We start from the raw sequence: 13714 nt of genomic DNA, 5'->3' as shown, positions 1-13714 counted from the left end.
AGACATGATCGATACTCAGTGGCCGTCGATATGAGTTAAGGCCTTCCCAATTGATTGGCATGTCCAATCATCGAATGATTGTTTTCAAACATGGATCACCTAGTGGGACATTGATCCCGTAGCTTAGATTGGCTCGTTGTAACACCCTGGGTTTTCAGGGGCTGTGTAGGAACTCAGCTCCCAAATTTTCAGGTGCCATGAGTGCCCTAATAGGCTTTAAATTTTAATTACATTTTGATGTCTCATAAACAATGGAGAGTTTAGCAAGGCATGGAGCATAAACAAGTCATAAAGTAGTATCAAGTGCCACTAAATATAAAAATATGTAAACCACAAATCCAAAATCATCTAAATAGGGAACTGGTCCTACCCATATATTACCTAAAGCGACTAGAGCCCTGACCCATACCCCACGGTAGCCCGAACTCAAACTAAAAGGATCCGCCGAAAGTCTGGAAGCAGAGAAGCTCCTCTACCTCACCCATGCTCACCCGGCTCAGCTCGTCGAGCTCCACCTCACCTGCATCTAGTAAAGGGTCTAGTTGGTTTTTTAAAACACCGTCCCAGAGTGGGAGTGGGTAGCTAACTCAGTGGGTGCCATTAGCCATAAGTTACATCAAATAACAATTCCATGATGAATTTAATGAAAAACATAAATTCATAAATCACTAACTAGTCTTTACTAATGCGTATGCATGAGTTATGTATGATGCATGACCTCACCCACAATACTCTCTCCAACGACTTCGTCTCACGGTCGCACATGACCAACACTCCTCATTGCGACCTCAACTGCCGAGTCGCCAAATCCTAGCTAATGCGATGCATGAATAATGTTAACCGAGTATTTAGTGAATTTCGTTCATCCAGCAGGTTGGGAAAATTGGTACACCCCGATGATATCAATGCTCTCATCCATTTGCGAGGCCAAGACCCCTTAATGTGAGAGGCCAAGACCCCATGATCCTTAATCCCATCGGAGTCCCCACCCCCGATTGCAAGCACGTGGGGAGTGCTGGGAAGCGGGATCACTCGCGGTAACTACGGGGAGGCTCGTCACTCCAGCGTAGGCTGACATCTCGGACATAGTGTTCCATTCCACCATGCCCGGCTCACGAGACTGTGGATTAGTTTCTAGTTGTTGTCAACGGGCGTCAGTGGGCGAGGGGTGTTCCAGGTTCCAGACTGTAATATCTTGGATTTTCACTGTTTTAAATTTCTAAAAATCTTTGAAATTTCTTTTTTGTAATTAACTTATATTGTCACTTACTGACCATTAGCACTCAATGTTAGTTTATAGACGAGTGGAACCAGTAAAGAACCGCACAAGTCCGATTAATCAACTGTAGGAAGCCAACAAATCCGCCCGATCACTTGAAAATCAGATGTAGCCCCATGATTTACTCACATAGGGCCCAAATCTAACTGACCCATCGCTAACTGATCATGACAATCATAACTTAATTAAAGACCTAACCGAAGTCGAGTCAGATAAGGCCCGGATCTTAATTAATAGACCAGATCAACCCCGTTACTCTTTTAGCCTAAAACCGACGGTTTAGAGTAATCATGACTAAATCTCCACTTTCAGTAGTTATAAATAGTCCACAGTATGAACATAGCCAATCCAAAACTTAATCATTGCACACGAGAAATCTCACTACCAAATTCATTCCAAAAATACCCCGATTTTCCGAACAAGCTCTAGACCGCTCGTTAGTGGGCCACTAGTTTCAAAACTATAGAATACTGTCTATCTTATTGGGCTTGACGTCCATCGCAAGAGTCAGACCTGGGTACTATCCAGAACTGCTCAACTTGAGCCAAAGGACGAGTGCATGAGAAGTATAAATACCCTAAGGGAAGAAGCTGAAACTTAAGTGAATTGGGTCGTCCACTCTTATGCAAAGTTGTGGATTTTGGACCGTCGATTTACGACCAAACTTCACACGTAGTGTAAGGATATTTTTCTGCTTATATTCGTATAGCCGCGGCCTCGATCGACCATCGAATATCTATCAATTGACGCATCCAAATGGCAGACCCAACATGTCCATACGTAGATCATCATTAGGGTTAACTATTCTATGGTGTATATCAATATGTACACCCCGTAGTGGGCCCTAGAGCTTAGAAAGACCCTCCCAATAGGTCTAGTATAGTAAAAACCTAGCCCTTGGGGCCATTTATCTCATAACTTCTTTTGAGCACCCCTCTTCCCATACGATTTTGCCCTAGAAAAAAAAGGAAAGAGAGAAGAAAGAAAATGGAGAAAGAAGAAAGGACGGAGAGGAAGGGAGTGTGAAGAAGAGGGAAGGTAGGCCATAACTCTAGTGAGGCTTAAAGGAGACCGATTCTTACAACTCCTCACCTCTTCCTCAACAAATCCTTCACCCTCAACCAGAAGAGCCCATCTCCACCAATTTAGTAGGTAAACCCTCATCTCTTAGAAATCTCTCATGTTGAGGGTGAATTCACATGAGATTCTAATATACAAATGTTTGTTTTAGGAATTTTGACCGTTCGACTCCAAAAAAATCCACATTCTTAGGTCGTCTTCCAAGCCTTCAACGATCCGAAGGTGTGGACTATTGTTCTTAGGTGGCTTAGCACCAATTTTAATATGAATCTAATGATTTTACTTGTTGGGTGATTGTAACATTCTTGATTTTCACTGTTTTGGATTTTCAAAAATCCATCAATTTTTATTTTTATTTTTATTTTATTTAATTAACCTAAACATTACTTAATGACCATTAGCACTCAATGTCAGTTTATACAGCTTATCTTCCTCAAAATCCCCACAATACACTTGCACCTTTAGTTCACCTCATAAGTAGCTTTGCTTGGTAGAGAAATTTAAGAGGCGTCCTGTTGGAAGATTGCCGCAGACGTTGCTTAAACTACTCATGGTTTTGCCATGAACTAAATTTACATGTTAGGATTACCCTCAACCCTTGGGTTGGTCAGGAGCCGTTGGTGGGACCGCCTTGAGGCTAAACTCATGGATTTGAGTAAGTGCGTGCTAATGACATGGATTTTCAGGTCGATTTCTGAAATTCCTTTATTTTTTTAGAATTAATTATAATATCACCGGCTAATGGGGACCATCGCGGACTCGGACACCGTGTAATCGGCACAAGTTCGATCACCAATGCCAAAATTGAAATCGCACGTGTAAATAAAACCGAAATGTAAGACATTTCAACCATCGATTTCTTCATAATTTACGATGAGGGTCTAATGTATTTTTTTTTCCTACACCCGCCCACAAAATCGTGGTCCATTCATTGACCGTTATCGCGAATAGTGCGACCTATAAACATATCTCGATAATCCTAAACTTTAATGCATGTGCCACAAAAATTCATCGGGCCATGGAGCACCTATCCTATAAGTTTCATGGTCGAAGGGCCACCAAAAATGCCCCGATTATCCAAACAAGCTTTATACCGTTCGTTGGTGGCCACTAGTTTCAAAACTATAGAATAATGTCCATCTCATTGGGCTTGAAGCCCATCGCGGGTGGTAAACAGGTACTGCCCAGAACTGGTCAACTTGAGCTAAAAGACGAGTGCATGAGAAGTGCAAATACCCTAAAGGAAGGAGTTAGAACTTAAGTGAATTGAGTCGTCCACTCTTATGCAAAGTTAAGGATTTCGGACCGTTGGTTTGTGACCAAACTTTACCCATGGAGTAAGAATATTTCCCTACTCATATCCGTATAGCTGTAGCCTCGAACGACTATCGATGACCGTTGAACAAACTTCTAATCATATCTATCGATCGACGCATCCAAATGGCGGGCCGATTGTATACATACGTAGATCACCATTAGGTCCCAGCTATCCTACGATGTATATTGACTTGTACACCCCATATTGGGCCCTAGAGGCTAGAAAAACTCTCCCATAGGGCTAGTATGGTAAAAACCCAACACTTGGGGCCATTTGTACCAAATCTGGCATTATAAAAGGGGCTTCTTTGGGACACCCTCTCCCCATACGAATTTGCCCTAGGAGGAAAGGGGAAATGGGAGAAGAGAAAGAGGAGAAAGAAGTGAGAAAGATGAGAGTGAAGGAGGGTGTTGTTGGTGGAGGAGCCCAAGAAAACTTGAAACTTTGGCAATCTCCTTCCTTTCTCCCACATCCACACTCTAAGCTCGATTCCCAACCGATTGGGGAGGTAAGCGCCCATCTTTTTGTAATCCTTTGTGTTGAGGGTGGATTTGCATGAGATTCTAACATACAAGTATATTGTCTTAGGATTCCGACCGATCGACTCCGAGTTCAGCGCTCCTAGGTCATTTTTCAAGCCTCCAACGATCCATAGGTGCGGACTATTGTTCTTAGGTAGCCTAGTACCAATTTTAGTATGAGTTTAATGATTTTACTTGCTTGGATGATGCATTTGGAGAATCTAGACAAAACCAACCTAGGAATTTACATTTATTTAGAGTGGTTTGGAATTATATGTTTATTTAATTTCCCACATGACGTTGTTCTTGCTTCTTATATGACTTGGTGCAAATTTGATTGATCGCTTGTGTTGGTTCTCATATGATGTTGCCTATAGCTTGCATGCCTTAATTGTTTAATTTGTTTTCATGAGTTGTAGGAAGTGAGCTTCCTCACTAACACACCTAACACACATGCACTCTCCATTGCTTATGAAATTGTTAGCTTGCTTATAGAAAAATTATATGTTGAGGTATGAAACATGATATATTTATGCTAGATGATAACCCTACTAGTTGGCATGTTATAGATTACCATCAAATCCTTGGGTTGGTCAGGAATATGAGGAGAGTGAAGGTGGTTCCGTTGGTAGGACTGTCCTGAGGTTAAACCCATGGATTTGGCAGGTGCGTGTAGGCGACGGTAGTTAGGCTACATGGGTCGCTCATACCCGATGTCGTCTATCCCTATTCGCCTAAACTCATGCGGTCTAGCCTACTTACTGACCAACCTTGTTCGTTATGCCTATTTGCTCACATATGTATGAAACCTGGAACACCCTACAACCGTTGTAGCCCATCAATAGCCACCTGAAGCCGATCCACTGACTCGTGAGCTGAACATGGTGGAATGGGACACTGTGGCCGAGTTGTTGGCCTACGCTAGGGTGACGCGCCTCCCCGTAGTGACCGTGAGCGATCCCACATTTCAACACTCCCCATGTGCTTGAAGTCGGGGATGGGAAAAATTCGACGGGATCAAGGATCAAGGGGTTTCGGCCTCACACGTTGGGGGGTCTTGACCTTGTAACCAGTTTAGGGTATTGATACGTGGGGTGTATCAGATTTCCCAACCTACTGGATGAATGAACTTAACTAAGAACTCGGCTAACACAATCATTGCATCGCACTAGTTAGGGTGGCGACTCGGTAGTCGAGGTCACTCTGAGGGAGTGTTGGTCATACGTGATCGTTAGATGGAGTCGCTCGAGGGAGTGTTGTGGCGAGGGCATGCATCGTATTATCTATCATGCATACGCATTAATAAGATTAGTTCGGTGTTTATGAATGATTATTTCTCATTAAATTCATATTATAACTGATGTTTGTTACAACTTAAGATTAATAGCACCCACTGAGTTGATCACTCACACCCACTCTGGGACGGTATTTTAAAGCACCAACCAGACCCTTTTCTAGATGCAGGTGAGGTGGAGCTCGATGAGCCGAGCGAGGTAAGCAAGGATAGGGAAGATGAACGGGTCGCTTCCGGACTTGATCGACGGATCCGTTTAGTTATTCTTTTTATGAAGTTGGGGCGGGAATGGACCAGGGCCCTAATTGTCGACTTTGGGTCGTGTGTGGGTGGGACTAGTTCCGCATTTAGACTGGATTAATCGCATATTAATTAAAACCGATTATATATTTGGGTAATCTAGAAAAACTTAGACAAGCCATTACACTTTAGATCTTCCCCCAAATCAATATGAAATGTTTGATGTTTTTTAACATGATTGGGTATGAAATTGATGATTGCTTATATAATCCTTGCTCAATTCTTGTATGATGATTCCCCATAACATGTTTGATGTACTAACCCTTATGCATATTTTTAGTATTAGAAAATATATGAAATGCTTGGTTTTCTCACTAACCCACATATCACATATGCACCTTTATTTCACAAAAATATTAGCATTTGCGTCGTAGAAAAATCTGAATTTTATGTTGAGAAATATAAATGCATAATATTGGATTACATAGGTTGCTCGTACCCGATGTCGTTCCGTCACGTACTTGCCTGAACTCATGTGGTCTAGTCTACTAGCTGACCAACCTTATTTTGTTAACCTTGTTTGCTTATATATGTATGGAATCTGGAACACCCTACAACCGTTGTAGCCTATCGATAACTAAATTGCAACCGATCACCGCCTCGTGAGCCAGGCATGGTGGAATGGGACACTGTGTCCGAGCTGTCGGCCTACGATGGGGTGACGTGCCTCCCCATAGTGACCGCGAGCAATCCCTTCTTCTCGACACTCCCTATGTGCTTGAAGTCGGGGATGGGGAACCCGACGGGATCAAGGATCGCGGTGCCCGGGCCTCACACATTGAGGGGCCTTGGCACCGCAACAGTCCAGGGCATTTGATAAGTGGGGTGTATCAGTTTTTCCAACCTGCTGGATGAATGAAATTAACTAAGAACATGACTAACATTATCATCGCATCACACTAGCTAGGTTTGCGACTCGGCAGTTGAGGTCACTTTGAGGGAATGTTGGTCATATGCGATCGTTAGATGGAGTCACTCGAGGGAGTGTTGTGGCGAGGGCATGCATCATATCATCTATCATGTATATGTATTAATAAGATTAGTTACGTATTTATGAATGATTGCTTTTCATTAAGTTCATAATGTAATTGATGTCTGACACAACTTAAGATTAATAGCACCCACTGAGTTGATCACTCACTCCCACTCTAGGACGGTATTTTAAAACACCAACCAGACCCGTTCATAGATGCAGGTGACTCAGGGCTTGAGGAGCCTGGTGAGGCGAGCTTTGAGGAGGAGGACGAGCTGTCCTACTTCCAGTTGATGGACGGTTCTCCGCCAGCTTGAGAGGCGGGATTAGATTGCTGAGTAGGGGACTCAGTTCTATTTTTTTTGGACTTACTATTCTTTTTGTGATTTTATTGGGTGATGCCATGTGCGACCCTTTTATTCTTTTAGTCATGTATATAGATATATGTTTGATCTCTTTCATTTCAGTATACTTGTGTGATTATGCTTCATGTTCTAGGGAATTTCAGGCTGCGCCACTAAACCAGATTAAATGCACATTAATGAAAATCGGTTATAAGTGACTCTCGGGAACTCGGGAGTTGAGCGTATGCGTGACCTCCAATTTTCAGGGCGTTATATTTAACAACGGGGCTGGTCAGTAAGTAGGCTAGACCGCGCGAGTCAGGCGAGCACAAGACGAGCGACATCGGGTACAAGGGACTCATGTAGTCAAACTACTGTCTCCCATACACACCCGCCCAAATCCACCGGTTTAGCCCTAGCATAGTCCTATCGATGGGACTACCGTCTCTCCTCATGTTCCCGACCATCCCAAGGCTTCAATGTTGATTTATAGCATGCCAACCATTAAGATTATCAACTAGCATAATAGTATCATGTTTACATACATCACAACATATGATGCAAATATTCCTAACAAGCATGTTAAGTTATCACGAACAAGGTGCATGTGAGTTGTGTGGGTTAGTGAGGAAGTTAAGCACTTCCTATATCTCAAGGAATCAATGCATAAGAGTAATAACTCCTATCTACTATGAAGCAACACCATATGAGAAAATCAACAAACAAGAGCATATGATCATCCATGTACTAAATCATGTGAGAGACAAGATCAACATCAAGATGAGAACTAATCAAGCAATTCCATATGATTTCAACAAACCTACAATTCCTAAGGTTTCTCTAGATTCTCCAATATAACAACCGAGCAAACAAAATCATTAGACTCATACTATAATTGGTGCTAGGCCACCTAAGGATAATAGTTCGCACTTATGGATCGTTGGAGAGTTAGAAAACAACCTAGGAATGCGAATTTAGGGGTCGATAGGCCGGAATCCCTAAAGCAAACATTTGTATGTTAGATTTCAATGTAAATCCTCTCTCATCACAAGGGTTTCAAGAAAAAGGGGTGATGGATCTTACCTAGACGATTAACGGAATGAAAGGGCGATCATCAATGAGGGTTTCTTCTTGGAGAAGAGGTAAAGAGTTGTGGGGTTTGATTTCCTTGGGCCCCACCTCGATTTAGGGTCCACCTTGCTCTCCCTCACTCTCTCTTTCTCTCTTTAATCTCCTTGGTTGTTTGAGAATTGTAGAAGTTACAAGGGAGAGAGCTTTGTTGTTGGAGAATGGTGAGAGTTATGAGGGAGAGAGAGCTTGGTTGTTGGAGAATGGTGGAGGTTATGAGGAAGAGAACTTGGTTGTTGGAGAATGGTGGAGGTTATGAGGGAGAGAACCTGGTTGTTGGAGAATGATGGAGGTTATGAGGGAGAGAATGGTGGAAGTTATGAGGGAGAGAGCTAAAGTTTATTTCCTAGAACTGGGCCCATTGGCCCCAAGTTTCCTAAAATGCCCACAATGGCCCTCCAGGACCCCCTATTGGCATTGGGGTGGCCCTAGCACCCCCCTTGGCCACCAAATTTGGTGGGTAGGTGACTCATGGCCCAATGAGGGGTCATGCAAAGTTTGGGAACAAACGGACTAACGGATATGGGGTTTGATCATATAGTTCCGATCTCTAAATGACCCTGTGGGGTGCATTTTGATTGATGGGGTAGTTTTGGTGGTCCTCTGGCCATAAAACTTATAGGATAGGTGCTCCATGGCCCGATGAAGGGACATGCAAAATTTTGAGACGATCGGATATGGGGTTTGGTCGCACTGGTCTGATTTACGATCAACGGTCACCGTGCCACGATTGGGACCCAGATTTTGTGGGCGGGCGTAGACAAATACATTAGACCTTTACCGTAAATTTGAAAGAAATTCGATGGCTAAAATGCCTGAAATTTCAGTTTTATTTACCAGTGCCAGATTCCAATTCTGGCATTGGTGGGTTGCATTTGGCAAGTGTCGTTGGGACAACCTGAATAGTTTATTTTTGGGTGTCCACTGGGTCCGTGGTCCGCGATGGACCACAAGCCCAGTGAGATCTATACTTTCCCAAATTTTTAAATTTTTCCAACCTTCCTCGGCTGCTGCACGGCCTACACAAGCTGTCGCCAAGTACAAACTGATCATTTGACTTGATGGCCTGCACACGGTCTGATCGTGACCAGACTGGACCACTCGTGTATAAGCTAACGTTGAGTGCTAATGGTCAGTAAGTGATAATATAAGTTAATTAAAAAATTTCAAGAATTTTTGAAAATCCAAAACAGTGAAAATCCAGGATGTTACAACATTGATATCGTAACTTAGATTGGCCCGTATACCTCCCATTGGGTCCCATTGGTTGCAAACAACCTCCCCTAGGGTTACTAAAGTGAATAAAGGGCCATTGGGGCTATTTGTGCACTTTTTTTTGGGGGGGGATGGGGTTAGCTTGTTAGTACACACCCATGTCAGTACACGCACTCCATGTTAGCCACCCTCGCTAGGGATCGATACTAAGACCTAAAGTGTTGAAACGAGGTATCTCCACTCAGTCTGCCAATTGTGCACCTTTTGGCACTATAAAATTCATTTTTTTTTCCACACCCCCTCTCCTCATACGAATTTACCCTTAGCCAAATGAGAGAAAGAGAGAAAGAAAGAGGAAGAGAATAAGAGTGAGAGTAGGAGTGAAGAAGTTTTACTTCTTTCTTTCATCGATTCCCTCCAATCAAAGCCCTAGTATCGATCGTTTTCCTCTGCCGAATTTACCCCACTCACGATTAGGAGGTAAGAAATAAAGTCTACTTTCCAATCTAAATTTTTTAAGGATGAATTGTATGAATCTCACATAATTCTTCGTGTTTGTATAAGAATTGATAATTTCCCCCAAAAGTCCTAACCCTAAGTGCGATTAGGTCACGTGAAACCCTTTAAGGTGCGGACTATTATCTATAGGTTGTCGATTATCAAACCTTGAGGGTCTTACTTAATGATTACTTGTTGTAGATTGCTTAATGCATGCTAACATGTTTATAATTTGATTTTGATTGCCAATTGTGCTATTACTTGCTTATTGATGTTAATATGTTCAATGAAATACCTGAATGAATAAGTTATTAAATTTACGGTTTATGCAAAATATCATAACAATTGTCTAATGAATTATTAGTCTTTAGTGATGTTTATAACTACTTACAATGTTGGGTTAGTCGCAAATCGCCTAAGGGATGACTCGAGTTAGGTCGGTCACCTTAGGCTTGTTTGATTGACCTAGGTCCAACATGAACAACCGACAGTAGCTAGACTATGCGGGATGCTTGCACCCAATGTTAGTTGCTCTGGAGTTCTCGTAGGTCAATTAAATTAGTCTAACCGCCGAATAATCATGTATGTTCACCAAGTATGACAATGATCAATTGAATTTAGGATACTCACGTACTCATTGAATGAGTCTACTTATAACCGCTAGCAATACGATCCTACAATGACTCATAAGCCAGGCATGGTGGTATGAGACTTGTTAAAGTTGTCAGCTTACGTGGAGGTGATGTGCCTGCCATATTGGTAAAAAATGGGATGACGAGCTTATCATATTGGTACAAAATTGGGTGACGAGCGTGCCCGTAGTGACCATTGAGCACTTGTAAGCTTACTGTATTATAAATGAAATTAATGTCGTGATTTCACCACATTGGTATTTATGTGACGACCCTTACATTATCTGTGGTTGTCCTTAGGTAACGAACTATAAAATAGATCAAGGGATACATGTGAGGAGCTACTACGGTTGCATTGAGCCTCGTGATTCAGGTAGAGACTCGTGATATAATGGCAGTATCTTAGCTTCGTCAATCTGCTATATGAACTGAGATTAATAATCACTCGGCTAATCATATATATCAATCGCATTACACTAGATTGGGCTGTTGCGATTTGGCGTTGGAGTCGTATGATGGAGTGTTGACATTTGTGAATTATGTGTTGAAGTTGCATGTGAGAGAGTATTGATTGTAAGGTGCATGCATTTAATAAGAGTATTTGAAAATGACTATTTACCTGCTTTATCATTACATGCACTGATTGAGTTGATAACATGTGTAATTTATAACTAATGGAACTAACGAGTTACCTACTCACTTTTACCTGAGACGGTATTTTAAAACACAAACTAGACAATATTATTGATATAAGTATTTCGAGATCTCAAATAGGTAGGCTTAGATCGGTTTGCACCACCACCGTTATGTTTTGGAGGATTCGATAAAAATTAAAAACTTTATACTTTAATTATTTTGGGTATATATATTATGTTTTGTATAATTTTTATTTGGGTAGACACCACTTTTGAAATTGTACATTTTGAATATTAGTAATATATTTATGGGTTTAGTTATCTTTGTCTAACTTTTGATATTGCTAATTTTAAAGCTACTTTGATTTTGATAATGTTAGCCGGACTACGCGGGTACATTAGAACTTGCCTATGTGCATTTTTGCTTGATTCACACCCGAGAACTTAGAATTAGAGTCTTTGTACTTGGATGCCGATTTTCGGAGTGTGACACTCACCTAAGATGGTATGGGCCTTATCGTGGGCTCACCTTGATGTATATATTCTATATCCATGCCATCCATCTGTTTTAGTGCATGTTTAGCCGGACCGATCCCACGAGATTTGATGGGATGAAATGGTTTTTAAGGTAATGATGGTGGTGTTAGTGTTTGTCTGTTGATCCGATGGGTTTGGGATAGCTCATGGGATATCCAGCAGGGTGTTTGGATGGTCACAAATGGATGGATTTGCATCTCCACTGCTTCTCATGGTGTGCCCCACTCACTGCTTTATAGCTGCCTCAAAACAACTTCATGGCTAAATGAAGGCAGGTGAAAATGATAGAGGGAGTAGATATCTCATTGATATCTTGGTGGGCCCTACACAGGGGTGAAAACTTATATCTCGAGATTGGCGGCATCCAGGCGCTGTTTACGAGGGTGCGTGGAATGGTTTTTATCCCGCCATCCCAAACAGAAAATGGGATGGGATGTAAACAGTGTAACCCATGGGATTTGTCTTAATGCCATATCCAGCGCCCGGCCAAACACGCCCTCACCAAATCATTTTGTGGTGCAGTCCAAAATTAAAGAATATCCAAATCTCGGTGGGCCATACAATTGGAAACAGTGGTGACCGAACACCCTCACATTAAAACTTCCTAAGGCCCACCGTAAGGTTTCAGTAGTGTTTATTTGCCATACAACCTGTTGATGAGCTCACATAAACCCGGAAGAATGTATAAAATAAATATCAGCTTGATCCAAAACTTTTGTGGCCCACAAATGGTCAATCACCACTCTTTCTTATGCCATTGTCCACTTGAGAATTAGATCTACTTCAATTTGGTATCATGCCCTAAAATGATCTGAAAAACGGATGGACGGCATGGATATAGAATAAATACATCAATGTGGCCCCACATTTGGGCCACACCTAACCCATGCAAGAAATATCAAATCAGCAAATGAAAGAGATAAAGAGAGATAATGAAAAAAGAGGAAAAATGATTGAAAAAATCCAATTCATTGCATGTAATTTTACTTTCATTAGGAATTGAGTGCTTCCGCAAAAGTCCTTAACTTGAATAAAATTCAAATCTGCATTTGGTGCTATTTAACTTCCCAGCTTTGATGCTCTGGCCGGGTGTGGATGATACACTGCCACTGACAATTGTACACGTGGAACACAAAGATATTAAAATCGAACGGACCCACTTACAGGTTACAGTTAAGATTTATTATAAACCAAAACATTACACTTATTTAGTGCACATTAATTCAACTGTTGAAAAGAAAATATCCAACGGTCGGATTCAGCTGAAAAGTGTCCAGGAATCAGAGAGGTTAGGATTGTTCAACAATTTGTGTTTGGCATTTTACAAGTTAATTTGAGTTGGTGTATGCCACGTGTACAAAATTTGGGTGCTTGTGTATTAAGTATCATAGCGGTCAGAGCATTAAATCTCTCTTTGAATTCATTAGCCTGTTTGGGAAATGTGGAAAATGTCATTGTGTGGAGAAACCTTGCCAAATGCTTTAAAATGGGCCAAATCAGCTAAATGCGGCAAGTGGTCCATTTTCGGCACAATAACTATTTTGGGCCACCATCTCACTCAATGCAAATATCCTAGAAGTGGAGAGCGGGTTAGGTGCGATCCTGACCGTAGGGACCACCTTGATGTATGCATTGTATATCCATGCCGTCCATCCGTTTTTTCATCTCATTTTAGGATGTGATATTAAAAATGAAGCAAATCCAAATCTCAAGTGGACCACACCATATGAAAGAGTGGTTATAGAATGCCTACCATTAAAAAATTTATGAGACATGCTGTAATGTTTATTTGCCATCCAAGCTTTTGATAAGGTCACACAGGCCTGGATTAAGTGAAAAAATAAATATCAGCTTGATTAAAACTTTTGTGGCCCGGAAGAAGCTTTTAATGGTCAATCGCCACTATTTTCTATAGTGTGGTCCACCTGATATTTGGATCTGATTCATTTTTTGGTTCATG

The sequence above is a fragment of the Magnolia sinica genome, chromosome 17 (genome assembly GCF_029962835.1).
Source record: "Magnolia sinica isolate HGM2019 chromosome 17, MsV1, whole genome shotgun sequence".
Classification (NCBI taxonomy): Eukaryota; Viridiplantae; Streptophyta; class Magnoliopsida; order Magnoliales; family Magnoliaceae; genus Magnolia; species Magnolia sinica.
Note: the sequence above shows the minus strand (reverse complement) of the source record.